Here is an 11,529-nt window from a genome sequence, read left to right as displayed (position 1 = left end):
TTGTAGACCAGGCTGGCCTCGAACTCAGAAATCCGCCTGCCTCTGCCTCCCGAGTGCTGGGATTAAAGGCGTGCGCCACCACGCCCGGCTGCCTGCTTGTATTCTAATCAAAGAAAAAGAAGGGTTGAGGATCTGGACAGGTGGGAAAGTGAAGAAGAGCTGGGAGGAGGTAGGGGACGGAAAGATGGAATCAAAATATACTGCATGAAAAAAATCCATTTGCCGGGCGGTGGTGGCGCAAGCCTTTAATCCCAGTATTTGGGAGGCAGAGGTAGGCGGATTTCTGAGTTCGAGGCCAGCCTGGTCTACAGAATGAGTTCCAGGACAGCCAGAGATACACAGAGAAACCCTGTCTCGAAAAAACCAAACAAACAAAAAAAAAAATCCATTTTCTTTCCTTTTTTTGTTTTTTGAGGCAGGGTTTCTCTGTATATCCCTGGCTGTCCTGGAACTCACTCTGTAGACCAGGTTAGCCTTGAACTCAGAAATCCACCTGCCTCTGCCTCCCAAGTGCTGTGATTAAAGGCGTGTGCCACCACGCCCAGCTAAAAAAAATCCATTTTCAAAAAAGAAACTCAAATCATAAACATACAGGACTGCAGGGGTGGGAGTCAGAAGTAGAGGGCTCACCTGCAAGATCTGGAGTCAGCCTCAGAGCCACAACAGAAAAAGCAGCAACATATTAACTAACACATGCACACACCTACCTACTTCCTACTGGCTGGACTGACTGGCTTGTACAGGCTTACAAGCCTGTACATCAAAACTTCTCACCTGACCTCAGGTTGCTAGATCTCATAGCGTCTTTGATGAAATAGACAGAGCTGATTAAGGGTCCTCCCCCTACGTCCAGACAGCCACCCCTGTCCACTCCAGTGCTGACACACGGGGAGCAGGACCAATGAAAGCCAGCCATCCCACTGCCAAAGTCTCAATAGCTCTGCTTACTCTTTCCAACAAAATCAAAAGCTAGCATGTCAATGGCTCACTCTAAGTGGCAATTCTAAAGTTTGAACAATAGGATATAAGAAGTTACTATCCACAGTGTACAGTGCTGAGGAACAAACATGTTTGGCACGAACAAGGCCATAGGTGGGTTCAGTTCCCAGCACCAAAGACCAAAAACTACTAAAGAAACAACCCAGTTTGGGAATAGAGCACTTGCCTAGAATGCAAAGCAGGGCACATAATCAAAGCAGAACTAGCAATTCCCAGGAAGTACCAGACAGACAACAAACAAAACATTTAAAACTATCTCTTCTTGGGGGCTGGAGATGGCTCAGTGGTTAAGACACACTGGCTACCCTTTCAGAGGTCCTGAGTTCAACTCCCAGCAACCACATGGTGGCTCACAACCATCTGTAGTGGGAATTGATGCCCTCTTCTGGGGTGTCTGAAGACAGAAACAGTGTACTCATATACATAAAATATATAAATAAATCTTTTTTTTAAACTATCTCTTCTCAGGCAATCAGTAAGTAGCAAGCAAGGGTGGGTGCTGGACTATGAGGACAGAGTCTGGAAAGAATAATTCTCTCCTGGGCCCATCTACAAAGAACTCACCATAGCATAAGACAAAAAGAGACTTTAACTGCTGCCTTCTATGTAAAATATAAGATTGGCAACATCAACAAGGAACTGGCTGAGCTCTTGCTTATACCACAGGACACTAAAGAAAAATAAAATAAAATAATAAATAAAAATAAAACAAAATAAAAACCTTAAAAGCATCACTCCCAAAACTGAAAAACCAACACTTACTGCACCACATTAACGGGACTAAGGCCCGGTTTACCAGTCTAACAGTCATACTCTGTATAATAATCAGGAAGTCAGCACAGAAATCCAGGCGAAGACGTTCACAATTGTAATCCCAGTTCTGAGTGAGCCCCAGCAGGATCGTGAGTTCAAGGCCACCCTGAGTTGCAGAATGAATTTGAAACCACCCAGAAAGAGATCTAAAAAGCAATTTTAATAAAACAGGTCAACTGTTTTAATGTCTCAACGCCATTTTCAATACCTGCAAAGTAAAGCCAGATAGATAGTTGGTCTTAATAACCACAAATGCAAATGAGCTCTTTTAACAGGTTAGCTATGAAAATACCCAAAGGGATCCATGGAACTAACTTATCACGACAGTGTTTGAACTAGGCTTGTGGCTCAGTGGCAGAGTGTCTAACCAGCATGAACAAGGCCCTGGGTTCAATTCTCCATACTACAATAAACACACCCACATACTTATGACTAATTCCAAAGAACAGTACAAACACAAGTAAGCATACCTCATTCTTTAAGAAACAGTAATACAGTTTAATACACATACCCAGACAGCAAACTCAAGGGGCAGGTTGGGAGATGGCTCTGTGATCAAGAACACTTAGTGCTCACTCAGATCCCAGCACCAGCACAGGATAGATCACAACTGCCTTTAACTCCAGCATCAAGGGTTCTAATGAGCCTGGTGGCCTCTGTGAACATGCACAAGTTCACCTATCCCTTATTCTTGAAATAGGCCAAACCAAATCAGCAAACAGAAGCCAACCTTCCAAAGAAACTACATACATGGCAGTTAAGTTAGCCAAGGATTCTTTTTTCCCCAGTGCTTGGTTGGAACTCAGTGAATGTTAGACAGGCTTTTTCTCTAGGCAGGAGCTCATTAAATTGTCCAGGTTAAACTGGAACCTGCTGGCTCAGTTTCCTTACCTAGGAGGGAACACACAGGGGTACTGGGAGTATTTTTGCAGGGATAAACAGTTTACTATCTTGATTGTGCTGATAACTACATAAACATCAGACCACCCCTTTAAATGTATGTACTATCCCATTAGATCCTGATAAAGCCATCTTTAAATTTCCCCCTACACTAATAAAATCACCTGAAAAGACATTAAAATGGTTTCCCGGAAAGACAGAATGGAGCGGAAATCTACATGGGAAAATTAGTCTTTACACACCCCCAACCCTGGCTTTCTTAAAGGTAAGGTCTCTCCCTGTAGACCTGGCTTCAATTTACCATATAGAGCAGGCTGGTGTGGAACTGAAATATCTACCTGCCTGACTCCTGACTGCTAGGAATAAAGGTGTACACCACCATGCCAGGTTGATCATCTTTTAATATTTATTTACTATGCGTGCTTGTACACACACAAGCACCCGTGCACATGGACATAGGAAATGAACTTGCTGGAGTCTGCTTTTTAAAAAGCAATGCAATGCCGGGCGTGGTGGCGCACGCCTTTAATCCCAGCACTCGGGAGGCAGAGGCAGGCGGATTTCTGAGTTCGAGGCCAGCCTGGTCTACAAAGTGAGTTCCAGGACAGCCAGGACTATACAGAGAAACCCTGTCTCGAAAAACTTAAAAAAAAAAAAAAAAAGCAATGCAATATATTATTCTCCACTTAGTGTCATTTTGACTATTTTACAAATGTATCAAGAGTAAGAAAAAACAAAACTAAACATCTTAACAATGAGAATATAAAGGAGTTACCTATGTTTGAAGGTATACATTGTATTTCAATATTTGAAATCAAGACTCAAACTGAAACGGTGACTTTCCAGAACCAGAGCAACTGTGTTGTTTCTAACTTTGTTGTCAATCTCTTCAGAAGCAAGTGTAGCCCAGGACTAGATGGGACAACCTGTCACCTAAATCATCTAAATCCTTTGGACTCACTACCTGCCATAATCCCTCCAAAATTCTCTCTGGTGAAAGGCTAACTTTAAGTTGGGCTAGGCAAAACACCCCATTATTTAACGCAAGTAAGAAAATACTTAAGTAATAACAGAGAAACAGCCAGGCCTCAGGGAACATGAGCCCAGTTACTTGGGAGACTACATGTTCAAAGCCTGTCTCAGCTCCAGAGTTCAAGACCAGCCAAGGCAAGCGGCTCAAATCAAGAGGCCTGGGAACACAGGGCGCTCAGTGCTGGCCTATCATGTCCAAGGCCCTAGATTTACTGCCCAGTACCACAAAGAGAAAAGGAGGGGGCACAGTGATTATACCAACAAAACATTAACATACAAATCACCAAAACTTAGTTAATACTAGGCACAACTCAAAGAATCAAATACCATAAGGTCCCACTGATAAAATCAAATCACTGAATTATCAAGGGGAGCTGGGTCTACTGGAATCCCAGCATTTCAGGAGGTTGAGGCAGATCAAGTTCAAGGCTAGCCTGGGAGACAGAAAAATCCTGTCTCAAAACAACAAAAATAAAGTAGTAGACAAAATAAATATAAATAATGTAAATAATAATATAAATAAATTGTAAAATTAAGTAGGAAAGCTTTAGGGAAATCAGACTACTAAAAAAAAAAAAAATCATGAGGGGCTGGAGAGATGGCTAAGCTTTTAAGAGCACTAACTTCTAGAGGTCCTTAGTTCCATTCCCAGCAACCACATGGTGGTTCACAACCATCTGTAATGGAATCCGATGTCCTCTTCTGGTGTCTGAAGACAGCTACAGTGTATTCATATAAATAAATAAAATCTTTAAAAAAAAATTCATGGCTTCAAAACGTGGGAGACACAGACAGAAGAAATCAAACATTAGAAGCCAGATTAGGTTATAGAAGACCCTACATCAAAATAGATGGATAAATAAATCAATAACCTAGCTGGGTGTAGTTACATAAGCCTTTGTCTTTAATAGAGAACTAAGGAGGCAGAGGCAAGCAGATCTCGGAGTGCAAGAATAGCCTGATCTACATAGTGAGAGTTTCTAACAAAACCCCATAAATGTTAGCAACTTTAATATACATGCCTACAAACTCAAGATTCTCTCTCCTAAAGGAAATAGTCCCACCTCTCCCTTCCCTTGGGTATGAGCAGGACCTAAACAGAGTGGATAGGGAAACATAGCCACTTCACTCTCCCCACACCATAAAGGTACGATACAGCGCCATGGATGCCATAGGAGATTGTGGTACAGCCCTCTGCAGTCCTCCCACAGAACCACTAACCCAATCCAGCCCTAAGACAAACCTGAATACCGTCCTAAGTGCCAAGGTCGCTAAGGACAGAGAACAGAAACTCACAGATGAGAGGACACTAAGGAGACAAGAAGACTTTGGAGTGGATCCTGAAACAGAGAAAGTACATTGCAGAAGCACCTGAGGAAACCAAAATAAAGCCTATGTCAACAGAGTTTACCAATTTGTTATAAGTACACATTGACTGCATAGGATGAGGTAGGCAGACCTATTACAATTCTTTTATAAATCTAGAACTCTATCAGATACTAACTTTTCCAGGAAGTATCAGTAAGCTGGATAATTTGGGTGTTTTTCTCCCTGAGTAGCCCTGCCATTCCAAAGTTAGCGGGAAACTACTTAACCCATGTGTGGTAGCCCAGTCCTTAACCCCAGCCCCAGGAGCCCAGGTAGCCTGTGCTGGACAGCAACACCCCTAAATGTAGGCTGTAACTCAAGGGCAGAACACTAGCCCAGCATGCACAGGGTCCTGGTTCTGGGTCTGGTTTGATTCCAAGCACCACAAAAAGAAAAACTGACAAAGGAAAAGGCATCTTACACTCAATTCTGAGTAAGAATTCCAACTCCTCAGATCCCACAATGCACAGGGGGACAAGCCAGCATTTACTTTTTAAGATGGAGTCTCACGTAATCCAGGCTGGCCTGAACCCCGTAGCCCAAGATAACTCTGAAACCATTTTTCAAACACCAGAAGTACCTGGGGTTGTGGTTCAGTAAGAGTCCATATGGGGTCCTGGTTTCAGTCTGCCACAGCAAATAAGGACTTAGTGACCAGAGAAACACATTGCTTGTTGCCTTTTACACCTAAAATGCAGTACCTGCTAAAGAACAGCATTGCAAAGCCTTCCTAGGCTGCAGCTTTCTTCCCACTCGGTAATGCAAACCATGCATTGGAAGTATTCACCTGGCTAGCAGCTCGGCTTTCCCAAATAAAGTTGCACATTTTAAAAAAATAAAAATAAATAAAAAATAAAAACAAGTAGAAAATAGTAAATATTTCTAGCTAAAGAGAGAATAGTGAGTATTTCTAGCTAACAGCCAGTAGTCACCAGCTCCAAGTGGGGTGACAGCTGCTGACTCTAAATTTAACTCCTGAGGTTGGACGAAGGTTCTCCCAAGCTTGGGCAAAGGTTCCCCCACTAACCGTGACAACTACAGGGGAAAGGGGACATTATCTCTTCTCTCAAGACAGGGTCTTACTGTGTAGGTATGGCTGGCCTGGAACTCACTATAAAGACAAGGCTGGTGCCTGGAACTCAAGAGCTCTCCCTGCCTCTGCCTTGGAGTCCTGGAGTTAAAGTGCACCGCCACACCTAGCTTGATCTGCCTACTTGACAATTACCCCTCTCTAGGTCAGCAATGTAATATAAACTCTACTTCAGCACTAGAACTTAAACTTGGTTTGGGTTACAAATTCTCAGTTTTCTATTAAACCTGTTATCTTGAACTAATTCATTAAAAAACCATATGCTAGCCGGGCAGTGGTGGCGCACGCCTTTAGTCCCAGCACTTGGGAGGCAGAGGCAGGCGGATTTCTGAGTTCGAGGCCAGCCTGGTCTACAGAGTGAGTTCCAGGACAACCAGAGAAACCCTGTCTCCAAAAACCAAAACAAACAAAACAACAACAGAAATACAGGGAAGGGCTAGAGAGATGGCTCAGTGGTTAAGAGCACTGACTGCTCTTCTGAAGGTCCTGAGTTCAAATCCCAGCAACCACATGGTAGCTCACAACCATCCATGAGATCTGATGCCCTCTTCTGGGGTGTCTGAAGACAGCTACAGTGAACTTAGATATAGTAATAAAATCTTTTTTAAAAAAACACAGGAAAATCTAGTATATAAAAGATGACAATTTTTAAAAAAAAAAATCCAATCTGCTTTCAAGCAGGTTCAAGAACACACATTTCTAAAAATCTAATGCTCAGGCACTATACTGACAGCTGATAACTAAAAACCAGAACGTGAATTAAAACAAAAGAAACTAGCCAGATGTGTTGGCCCACGCCTGTGATCCCAGCACTTGGGAGGCAGAGGCAGGCAGATTTCTGAGTTCGAGGCCAGCCTGGTCTACAAAGTGAGTTCCAGGACAGCCAGGGCTATACAGAGAAACCCTGTCTCGAAAAAACAAACAAACAAACAAACAAACAAACTGCTCAGTGTAGTACCTGTTAGAACCTTAGCTCAAAAGACACCTCCACCAGCAGTAACCTCTGACCTGCTTGGAAGGGAGGAGCCAAGGCAGTCAGTCACTGCTTCAATTCACTGCTTTCTGACACTGAGCTAAGGAGTCAGTTTCCTATCTATTCCTATCCTACTAAGCACCTGCCTGAGGCCAAGAGTCTTTAGAATGTGTGGGGATAAGATTAATAACCATTCCCTTCAATTCCATCATTTCCCCTTGATATATCTGACCTCGGTAAAACTACCTGGACTCAAACTTCCCAAGTTAAAAAGCAGGTGTCTGCCTTATTTTAAAAGGTGATGCATTACTAACATTCGCCTACCCCTCCCCCCTCCCTGCAGGTTAAGTGGAACCCGTTCCAAGGAAACAATGTTATATTCAGAAGCAAGGCAGTTAAATTCAGCATGCATCCCCACAGTCTTTGGTTCTTCGTTGCCACTTTGTTAAACGTCCTTGGTCTTTAACTTTTTGCAAGGCATGTGCCCCTCAAGAGCTAGTCCTGAAACTTCTTTTGTAGTATACGGTGGGAAACACCTGCCATTTAAAGTGCTTTCTAGCCAGGGGTTAAAGGCAATCCTCAGCATAGAAAGACAGTCTGACCACAGATCCTTGAAAATAGCTTTGCAACCCGTAGAAGTCAAACCAAGTAAGTACTAAAATAAATTACTCGTTTGGGCTTAGTGGATGCACCTTAACTCTTGGCACGGAGAAGATTCTGAGATCCTCCTGAATTCCAGGCCAGGAAGGGCTCCACAGTAAGAATTAAAAAAAAAAAAAAAAAAAAGGCAGTTGATCATAGATGGTTCGGCAGGAGACAACCTAATGGCTGTGCTTGCCAGCAAACCCAATCGGTGACTGTGACCCAGTGCACAATAACTGGATACTGGACACCATCCTCTCCCCAGCAATTTCAGATGTGACTTATTTTTGTGGCTCTGGTGACTGAACCCGGGGCTTCCTGTATCCCATGCCAAGTGCTCCACCTCTGCACTGAAGCCCGGGCCGGTCCTATCCAATTTCAAACTTTAACTTCAACTCTTGTAAGAATTTAAAACACTTCGTTTCCTTGGACTTACGACCTTCTCAAAGGTTTTTTAATCTAAGTTTGTTCTGATTCACAACTAAAACATTCGAAGTTAAAAGGGGATCTAGAAGAGTCAAGATCTAATGTCAGAGTTTGACTTCCTGCTGGCGGGAATTTCCCGTTACCTCGAGGTGCGTTTCGGACCTGCTGAGAGGCACACTCAATTACATTACACTGACTGAATTTTTCTCTATTTTTCCCAGAAGCTAACTTGGAGGCGCATCTATCTATCTACATAAGTGCGGAAGAAAGCTAAGTCTTCCTTTGTCATTCAAAACCCCACTGCTAATCTCTCTTCTCTGGAGTCCCCCACTGGCTCGCAGATTCCACCACGGGACTTCTCATGCTGGGGTTTGCACCTCAGGTTCAAGAGCTCAGTGGCCGATGTTGTCCCACAGCCACGTAGCCTGCACAGATGCCTGTCCTTTCCCTACAGAGGGCCTTGGTTCCACCTCGTTCTCCAGTTGACTGGACCTACCTGATTGCACCCAGGTGACCGGGAAGGGCGGGAAAAAAGGGAACTCTTGGCATAGTGCAGGGGGAAACAGTGGGGGGTTTGGAGAGATCACGTCTTGGCGTGGCTGTCTCTGCACCACTGAGCCCTTGATCCCGGGGTCGCGCGCCTCCGTTCTGCAACCCTGGGAGGCGCGATCACGCTCTCAGCTTGGGCTCCCCCAACCCCCATCCCCATATCCGAAGGCTTCCTTAGGGTCCAGGCCCAGCTATATCATCCGGGAGAGCCGGCGCGCGCCAGAGAATGCGCGTGGAGCACGCAGGGCCGGCCAGACGCGTGACGCCCGCCGTTGGTGCGGTGGACCACGCGCGGGCCCTAAAGCGCAGGCAGGAGGCCGCGCCGGCCGTTGGTGGGGGTGGGGACGCGCCGCGCGGTCTCCCGGGGCGCCCCGCTCGCGGCCGCAGCTCGGCTCATGCCTGGCCCGCATCCGATCAGCCCCACCCGCGGGCCCAAGTACCTGCGCGGCTGAGCGGGAGGACGGGGCTGCTACGTGGGAGGAGGTGGCGGCGTCCCTCGCGCGATGCCGCGGCACGCGTGCCCGCCGCCCGCTATATAGCCGCGCTCAGCCGAACCTGCTGCTCCCGGTCGCATGCAGGGACCAATGGCCGCCTCGCCACCGTGCCCCTTGGCTATGATTGGACAGCGTCTTTGTCCAGAGGCCGGGCTCCTGAGTGGCTGCCGCATCTGCCTATAACTGAAGGAGCTAGAGCCCAGATGGACACGAAGCCGCGCCAATACTCGTATGGTCTATAGAAATGAGGGCGGGATGCACTGAGAGCGACACTCAGACAAGCCAATAGTTGCATGCAGGCGTTCTCATTGGCTTACATTTCTTTTTCTGGGCGGAAACCCACTGTCCAGGCAGGAGCGGTTGATCCACAAGGTGGGGCCCGTGTACTTTGGGGAAGTAAACCCCATGCAACTAGGAGGTAGGCGCGGGAGGGGAGCAAGGAAGCCCCCAGCCAATGGCAACACCGAATGGAGCTGATTGACAGGGAGGGATGGCTCTCTCCAAAGGCTGCCCCAGGGCCGCCGTGCCCTCTGGAGCGGTTAAGAGGATGGGCTAGCTGCGTCTTCCGTTCCCTTTCCTTTCTCTTCCTCTTAGGTCGAATCCTGTCCTCGAGCATGGGTCTCCCGCCTTCCCAGGCAACTTTGGTACCCGGGATCTAAGTAACAGATTCCCGGGTTTTGTTTTTTTGGTTTGTTTTTTTTTTTCTCTTCGCATCAAAACTTTTTTTGCATGCATTTCGGAAGAGCAGGAGCTGCTGACTCTTAGCATTACTCAGCACGAATGCAGTGGCGACCGAGGACAGCGAAACTGGCTTGGTCAGGGGACCCCAGAGCATACCGCGAGGCAGCCTCGCTGGCGTTTGGGAATGCGCTTGTCCCCGGGTGGCTTCCTAGCTGCCGTGCCCGGGTGGCTCGTGGGCGTTTTCAGGTTTTCCATCTTGTGATTGCAGAGACAACATCCCTTCTTTGATCACCCTCTGGCTGGCGAGCGTTACAGGATGCGTCACCACCAGCCATTGTCACATGCTTTTCAAATTGAAATGGGAACTTTACCCCACTCCTAGGCAGACAGGCCTAAGGTTCCCCCATAAAGGCTCCAGGGTCCAAGTAGTAGTACCTCAGTCTGCTGCTGACCCCAACTCGGGGGTTTTGTGAGTCTTCTGGCCACCATGAGCACTTTATATTAAGAGCTGTGATCCAAATGCTAAACACAAACTAGACTAGTCTGTTCCCTGGAGGCGGGGAGAATTCAGGCCATCCTGAGCTACATAACAAGTCCAAAGCCATTCTGAGTGACATGAAATCCTGAAAGCAAGCTAAACTCGCATTAATTTGTTTTGTTTCAGGGCTTTTCGAGGCAGGCAAGGTCTCCCCTTGTAGCCTCTGCTGACCTGGATTTATCATATCCTAAGCTGATCTCGAACTCGCCATCCTCCTGCCCCAACCTCCTAAATACCGAAAATACAGGCGTTAAAGTGTTACAGCGAGTTTCCAAAAGGAACATGTGGACAGTTCCCACGTGCAAAGGGAAAGGGTCAGTCCCGCTTGCCCAGCCCAGGCTGGAAGGAAAAGGCAGCCAGGCAGAACCTGGAATCCGGAAGCCAGGAACCAAGAGAAAAGTGCAGTGCTCCAGCCCTGGGTCAGAGCGCCTATCAACAGGCAGCCAGCCGGCAGTGAGCCTCCAGTGGGAACCTCCTTCTAGGAACGCTTGGTAGAATTGCTAGCCCAACCAAGGAATGTGGGCTTTAATTTGGAGCTGTGGAGGCTTTGTTGTTTGTTTGTTTTTTGTTTGTTTGTTTGTTTGTTTGTTTTGAGACAGGGTTTCTTTGTATAGCCCTGGCTGTCCTAGAACTCACTTCATAGACGAGGCTGGCCTCAAACTCAGAAATCCGCCTGCCTCTGCCTCCCAAGTGCTGGGATTAAAGGTGTGCGCCACTACACCCAGCTTGTTTGTTTGGTTTTAAAGACAGCCCTGACTATCCTGGAACTTCACTGTGCAAACCAGATGTCCTCTAACTCTGAGATCCTCCTGCCTCTGCCTCCAGAATGCTGGAATTAAAGGGATGAGGCCCCACACCCATCTGGAAAGCTGAAGACAGCTACAGTGTACTTACATATAATAATAAATAAATCTTTTTTTTTTTTTTTTTTTTGGTTTTTTGAGACAGGGTTTCTCTGTATAGCCCGGGCTGTCCTGGAACTCACTTTGTAGACCAGGCTGGCCTCGAACTCAGAAATCCGCCT

At 46.5% G+C, this 11,529-nt stretch overlaps 1 protein-coding gene across 1 annotated transcript in view; it reads right to left on the bottom strand.

The window, feature by feature from the left end:
- Positions 1–9,349, bottom strand: part of G3bp1 (G3BP stress granule assembly factor 1) — a 31,367-nt gene extending 22,018 nt beyond the window's left edge. Inside the window, exon 1 of the mRNA XM_021177947.1 lies at positions 9,233–9,349. The gene's annotated coding sequence lies outside the window, so the exon portion shown is untranslated. The remainder of the gene's footprint in view (positions 1–9,232) is intronic.
- Between the last annotated feature and the right edge of the window lie 2,180 nt (positions 9,350–11,529).

The sequence above is a fragment of the Mus caroli genome, chromosome 11 (genome assembly GCF_900094665.2).
Source record: "Mus caroli chromosome 11, CAROLI_EIJ_v1.1, whole genome shotgun sequence".
In the NCBI taxonomy this organism is placed as follows: domain Eukaryota; kingdom Metazoa; phylum Chordata; class Mammalia; order Rodentia; family Muridae; genus Mus; species Mus caroli.
The sequence above is the reverse complement of the archived record's forward strand: the minus strand, read 5'-3'. Positions and strand labels throughout refer to the sequence as shown.